Source organism: Hyperoodon ampullatus, assembly GCF_949752795.1.
Source record: "Hyperoodon ampullatus genome assembly, chromosome: 16".
NCBI lineage: Eukaryota > Metazoa > Chordata > Mammalia > Artiodactyla > Ziphiidae > Hyperoodon > Hyperoodon ampullatus.
The window spans coordinates 37,245,422-37,252,869 of NC_136929.1; positions in this window are offsets into that span (position 1 = coordinate 37,245,422).

The following is a 7,448-nucleotide window of genomic DNA, read 5'->3' on the forward strand; positions in this document are numbered from 1 at the left end:
AAGACCCAGCAGACCCAAGAAACACTTTACCTCTCCCTTAACTGCCTAAAAGAATTTAGACAAAGAGCCTGGTCCAGGAAGAGAGTTATTACAAGAGATACTACAAAGAGTATGGGCTGGTGTGGTAAGCTGGGGGAGCTGGCAGGGTCTGTTTGTCCACATTCCTCTCTGTGGCCTGTTGTCTCTGCATGGCATGACAAACATTTGTTTACCAAACTATTCTCTTCTCATCTTCCTGTGAATGACTTTCTTCCTGACCCCTAATTTCCCTGTAGCTCAGGATGGTATATAAGCCCAGTTATCTGACTGTCTTTGAATCTTTCATATGTATGTGAGATTCCTGTATGTATGAAATTAATTTTTTTTTTCTGTTTATCTGTCTTAGGTCTGTTTTAATGGACAAGCTGTAAAAAGCCTATAAGGGTAGAGGAAAAATTTTCTTTCCCAATAACCCTTTAAAACAAAACACTTAAAATGGACTCTCTGCCCCTTTTAACAGCATTTACCTTGCATTCTCATTTACCTGTGGTTAACTTTCCTGCACCAGGATTTATGATATAGCATTTACTATCGTGTGCTTATTTTTCTATCCCTTTACACTCAACTACTGTATGTCCTCTGATTTATTTCTCTAAAAGGAGCATATATCTGAATTTCAGCTTTCACCTGATGAAAGACTTTTTATCATCTAATACAGAGTTAAGTCTGTTTATATTTATTGTGATTACTGACAGTTTGTACTGTTTTAGTCGTTTTCTTTTGACATAATTTTCTTTTTTGTTTGTTTGTTTTTACCCTCTTCTTACTTTTGTTAATTTTTTCCTCCCTTAATTTTCATCTTCACATTTACACAGTGTATATTTCCTCTTACTTTTCTTTTTAGTTGTTAACAGTTATATCTACATTTTCCCCTAATAAATGTTAGTATTAATCAATGCCTTGTTTTTTTTTATCCAGAAGGAAAAAAAAGACACACAACATACTTCAGTTTCTTATGAAATTCTTCTCCCTGACTCTCATGTCATTTCTGCAGATTTAGTTCACATTTATTATTAACCATAAAATCTATATTAATTTTATCATTTTTTCTTTGTATTTTACTTATTTTTATTAATACTTAGCTAAATTATTGTTTTATTTTACAAATATGTATTCTTTTTATTAATGTTTTGCCTTATTCCCTTCTTCTGCATTCACGTTTTTTTTACCTACAGAAGTACATCCTTTGATAGTTCTTTTGTAAACTTCCTCTAGGAATAAACTTTCTAAGTAATCATATACATTTATTTTCTCAGCCATTGTAACTAAAGAAAAGTTTGTTTGTCCTGGTACTATTCTGTAAATAGTCTGAATTTCTCTATCTGATAGATTCTAGAATTGTCTCTCTGGCCTGATGTTGTGTGATTTCACTGTGATGTATCTATTCCAACTCTGGGTGCTCCTCAATCTTATGATTCATATGTTTGTTCATTCTGGAATAATCTCAGGTTTAATTGTTTCAAATATTTTCTCCCTAACATTCACCTTATATCCTCTTACTGCTCTTCTTTTAGAAGTATGTTACAGAGATTCACCATAATCTCTATGTCTCCTTATTTCTGTTTTCTATCTGCCATCCTTTTATCCTCCCTTAATAGATTGTGGGACATTTCCTTGTTGTGCTTTTCAACTCACTAAGTATCTGTACATAGATTTTATTCTCACAGTTTCCCAGCTTTCATCTCATCATGGGATTTACAGAAAAGATTAATATTTATAGGCCACACTTGAGTAAAAGACAAGTCTACTTATTCAAGTAATTTATTTGAAAGAATTAGCAGAGCAACCGACATTCTTTCAATAATGTTACAAGATTTATAACTAGTGCTATTAACCAAGAACTGTCACTAATATCTTCAGGTGAGTCAATCTGTAATAAAAATATTTTGGATTTAAAAATCCAGTTTTGTGATTTATCTATATCAACACACATGTAATCATTGTGAGTATTAACCTTGTTCTTCAGAAACAAAGCCTTTCTATTTCTCTTGTTTTATTGGCACCAAATGTTGACAATTTCCATGCAGTCTAGTTAAGAGAATTGTTCTGCAACTGTGTGTGCCATTGTGATTTCAGCTATTAACTGCAAGACATTGCAACTAGCTTATTGAGCTCAATTTAATACTCTTGTGATGTCTTACAGAAAAAATTTTAAATGTTCAAATCTTTTTCTGCCAACAATGAATATTTTATAGTAATTTGCTAATATAATTATATAAAGCTTGGCACTATTGTTGGTATAACTAATATAACTATACATACATGGCATCCTGACTTTACTTGATAAATTCCCAATAGACTGTGTAGCTTGAAAACTGAGAACATTATTGAGTCATACTAAAATGTATTCGTGTATCTTAATTAAAAAAAAAATTTCCATCCTTCCTTTCCCTTTCCCCTCCTTCTTTCTTCCCTCTTTTCCTTCCTTTTCCTTCCCTCCTCTTCTCTCTCTCTCTCTCTCTTTCTTTCCTATTTTTTGGTGTCCTTTTCTCTGGTTACTACATTTACTTGTATCTTACTTGAATACAAGATACTTAAGTGGAAACATTTAGGCTTAAGAAATCATTTTTTTTTAATAAGGTTTTTCAAAATTATGATGATAGTATTGACAAATCTAGCATGTTAATAAAGTAAGGAATATTGAAATAGTAATTTTAACGCAGTAAGTATAATTCTATAAAGTCACAAAAAATCAAGAATATATTTATATAATAAAGTACTAGAGAAATCAGTTTTGAGAAACTCATTTTATGTATCAACATTTTTTCATTTCTAAAAAATAACTTATTATGAAATTCTATCAAATATAAAATTGTGGATTTTAGTATATAATGGTAAAGGAAAGAAAGGTCAAAAAGAAAAATCAATGAATGAAATTAAGCATAGGAGGAATTAAGATCAGATGTGGAAAATAATAATTTCTAGAACAATCAACAAAAAATTCTAGATTAAAAAATTGCAGAATTAGGGGCTTCCCTGGTGGCGCAGTGGTTGAGAGTCCGCCTGCCGATGCAGGGGACACGGGTTCGTGCTCCGGTCCGGGAAGATCCCACATGCCGCGGAGCGGCTGGGCCCGTGAGCCATGGCCGTTGAGCCTGCGCGTCCGGAGCCTGTGCTCCGCAATGGGAGAGGCCACAACAGTGAGAGGCCCGCGTACCGCAAAAAAAAAAAAAAAGAAAAAGAAAAAAAAAAAAAAAATTGCAGAATTAAAGAACATAATTTATATACTCACAAAACAAGGAATGCCACTGAAAGTAAAAATTACAATAAGTAATCATCAAGCTGAGATACTTAACTGGAAGATGGTGATAGGACAATGCAGTGTGACTAATATAGAAAGAACACCCTCTGGTGGCAGGAACAGATCACCAAGTCACAGAGGTAAAAATATGAATTATGAATTCAGGATTTTTATGAAGTGTGATATAAAAATATTTTAACATAATTTCAAGTGTACACATTTCAATGGTTATAAAATTATGTTAAAATTAAAAGTTATGATAATTGACATCTCACAGTAAACTATAACTTACTCAAGGACAACAGTAACTGAGTAACTGTTTTTGGGCTTCCCTGGTGACACAGTGGTTGGGAGTCCACCTGCTGATGCAGGGGACACGAGTTTGTGCCCTGATCCAGGAGGATCCCACATGCCGCAGAGCAGCTGGGCCCGTGAGCCATGGTTGCTGAGCCTGCGCATCCGGAGCCTGTGCTCCGCAACGGGAGAGGCCATGGTAGTGAGAGGCCCATGTACCACAAAAAATAAATAAATAAATAAATAAATAAATAAATAAATAAATAATAACTATTTTTTATTTCCATATTTTACAATGTTTTATGAATGTTTCATGGGAGCTATCTCATCCCAAGTCTCTTTGAATATTACAAATCACTACCAGTACCATCAATTTACATGCTTAGATTTAACCAAAACCTCTAAGCATGGGCATCTGTTGTTTTCAAACACTCTGACAAAGATCCTAATAAGGACTGAAAACCACAATTTCTAATACAGATTTTTACAGTGCCTCTAATCTTCCTCTACTTTCTTTAAACTCTGCTATGAATTTTTCTAGCTTTAGTATGTGGACAGCCTTCCATGTAACAATACTCCCCATATATTCTCTAGTTTTTGTTTGTGAGCTCATCTTCAGCAGTAATCATCTTCCATTATGTCCTTGTAGGGGGTTTCCACTGGTACAAGTTCCTGGTAAATTCCAAAACAGTGCTTACAATTGCTCATTTACTAGAGGCTTAAATGTCATTGAGAGTTCAGGTATTGTCAGTATTAAATTTTATTCCCATTTTCTTTTTGCTGAAACTGACACTAGGTGAGGTTTAGGTTTTCAATATTTTTGTGGCTGATTCTCCTATATTTCAGCCTATATAGGGAAATGTCTTCATCTGAGGTCCCAAGATAGCAGACGGAGATGTATGTTATAATCTTTATTTATTGGCCGTGAAGTATCTTTCTGGCCTCTGGCTTTATTCAGACCATTTTTAACTAAGAGTCTATGTGAGTTTTAAATCCGATCTCTAATATCCATATTTACTCCTTGTCCCTCTGTGAGCCATGTGAATTTCACTTTTGCTCACTTTCTGGATACCCATTTGTTTCTGGTCACTTGGGGGTTCCCTTTTCTTATTTTGAACATGGCTGTCTAGTAAAAGTTAAATAAATAGTATATGAAGTAAAAAGGATATTCCAGCATGCCATTAATAAGTCATCTTGACTTGAAATCTTGAACACTGACTCTTTGTATATAATGATACACTGCTTTGAACAATTTTGCTCTAATTAGAAAAATAATTATGTTTATTTTATTCTTGAAAGTCATGATTTATTTGGACATATATAGTAAAGCCCCAATGTTACCCTAAAAGTGAAAAAACAAACAATAAAATTTAAAATAAATTAGTTTAACATATTAGTTAAGCTAATATTTTAAACATTAGTTTAACATATAACAGTATTTATTCCCTCAGAAATATATCTTAGCATACTGCTGAAAACTTTAAAACAGTACAATATGCTCCTGAAATGTGGTCCAATTTTTATCTAAGGTCCAAAATATAAAATCAGATGCCATTCATATTTTAAGTGAGATTTTTAGTGGTTTAATAAAGCATTCGAGAATATATTAGACTCTCAGGATTCTTCTAGTCTTAACTATTTAAGCATATTTTTATAGTACAAACCAGACCCTGAGGTTGCTATAGTAATGGTCAAATGACAACTACAGATAATGATATATTTGAGGTAGGATAACAAAAGAGAATTAATTTGTCCTCAGTGATAATATTTTCCTCTTTGGCCCAGTTAGAAGCCAAATATATTTGAGGTAGGATAACAAAAGAGACTTAATTTGCCCTCAGTGATAATATTTTCCTCTTTGGCCCAGTTAGAAGCCAAATTTTAACTACCATATTATTTTTAGTGAAATATTAGAATAGTCAGTAATTCTGAATTACATATTACTTAAAGATTTCAAAAAAAAACCTTATCTCTTAGAAATTTTGCTATAAATCTTAACTTTAATTCCCATTTAATTACTGTGCTGCAGACATTTGAATTCATAAAAATGTAGGGCAATTCTATTAATTTGCTACATGAATGATTGAATGTTTAATATACATTCTCTACAAAAGGCTTCTGATGTTAGTCCTTCTCTCAAAAAGAACTATTCTTAGCTAATATGATTGTCTTTAATTCACAATCTTTGTTCCCATTGCCCAGCCTTGCTTCTTTATGTCTATTTATGAATTCCTTACAAATTTATTATTTTTTCTCTGACATTACATCCTACTTCTACCTTCAATATTTCTGATTCCCAGTAACGGAAAGCAGACTTAGTCAGCAACAAAGCACTAACAATTTTTAAATGCAAGGATAGCATTTCAAAAGCCAAATCTTTGCTTGAAAAGTTAAAACTTGGCAGGCATGCTTTATAAATTCTGATAGTCTTTCCAATTTTAATAGTTTTAATTGCTTAATTATCTGTTCCAGCACAATAATAAAGCCTTTTAATATTTCATTTTCTACTATAGGAAAAGGTATTCCAGTCTGTGCAAAAGAACCTTCTCACCCTTTGTTGAATGTTAAATTGAAGTTCCCTAGTATAATCCTGCACTTTTGTAAGCCAGCTCCATCTGTCTGTCATCCCTTTTTGTCCCCCCCTCCCCCCTCTTTACCCAAATGTTACTTGTTTATTAAAGGAATACCTCGTTTTCTTTCTTTTATCTTTTTATCTTTGCCAACTCTGATTTTTGTATCCATTTTTATACTCTTCATTAAATTTCTCTCTATATCTATGTGTGTGTTCTTTAATTCAGGCAATATGTTTCTGAATCGTATATGCCTCCCCATGCCTCTGAAAATTTTGTTCTGTACTCCCAATCTTGCCATTAGCACATCCCTCAACTGTTGGTCTGTGTTGCACTGAATAGTTAGGAGAGAATCAATGCTTCTTTTCAGGCACTGACAGGAAGAACAGCCTAGGGCACACTCAGCAGAACAAGGGATCATGAGGTCAACAACAATAAGAGGAATTAATGACAACTGTGAGGCACTGAATTTCTACTTAGGAAATTCTGTGGTCCATTTTTGTGTGTCCTTTATTGAACTGATCAATCTATGAGAAATACATAGTAAGCATGAAAAAATATTTTATTTATTTACAACTTTGAGAATGTATTCCTCACACCAGGAATGCACAAGAAGTTCTGAGGTTTCATGCCCAGAAATGCTGTCATGAATTTTCAAAATATTACTATTTTTGTATCAAGATCAGTACTTTTGGTTTCTGTTTCCCACACAGAGCTCAGCCCATCAAGTCATTCAGCCTCACTCTTTATTTAGGTACTACCTGCTTACTCTCAAATTTTTGACACCTCACAAATGAAAATGAAAATATTTACTTTCAGTTTCATTATAAAGTAGCAAAAGAACTAATCAACAGTAATTAGGGCTTTAAATATTCTTCAATGATGATACTCCAATTATAATCAGCTTGGGAAACGATGTAAAATCATTTTCTTTTCTTGCAGAAAGGTAACTTTCTATTGAGAAAATGGATAAGAAACCAAAGCAGCCACATTTTTGAAAATCATTTATCTCTAACATAAGTATTTTCTTTAGAAAAAAATAATGCATTGCAATTCACAGGAAAATATTAAACCTAAGTAAGAGACTTGCGTGAGTAATGTAAGTACTCCTATAATTAATGTTTCAATAATGCATCTCAATAATTATTAACTGTATTACTATTTCTACTTAATTAAAGTTCTCCTTATGACTTAGGGCAAATGAAAACTAGGGGGTAAGACTAATAACTTAAACCCATAATTGGTCTCAAAATTTGATTTAGTTTATATATACTAGGAATAGAAAATAGAGATTATATGTCTCT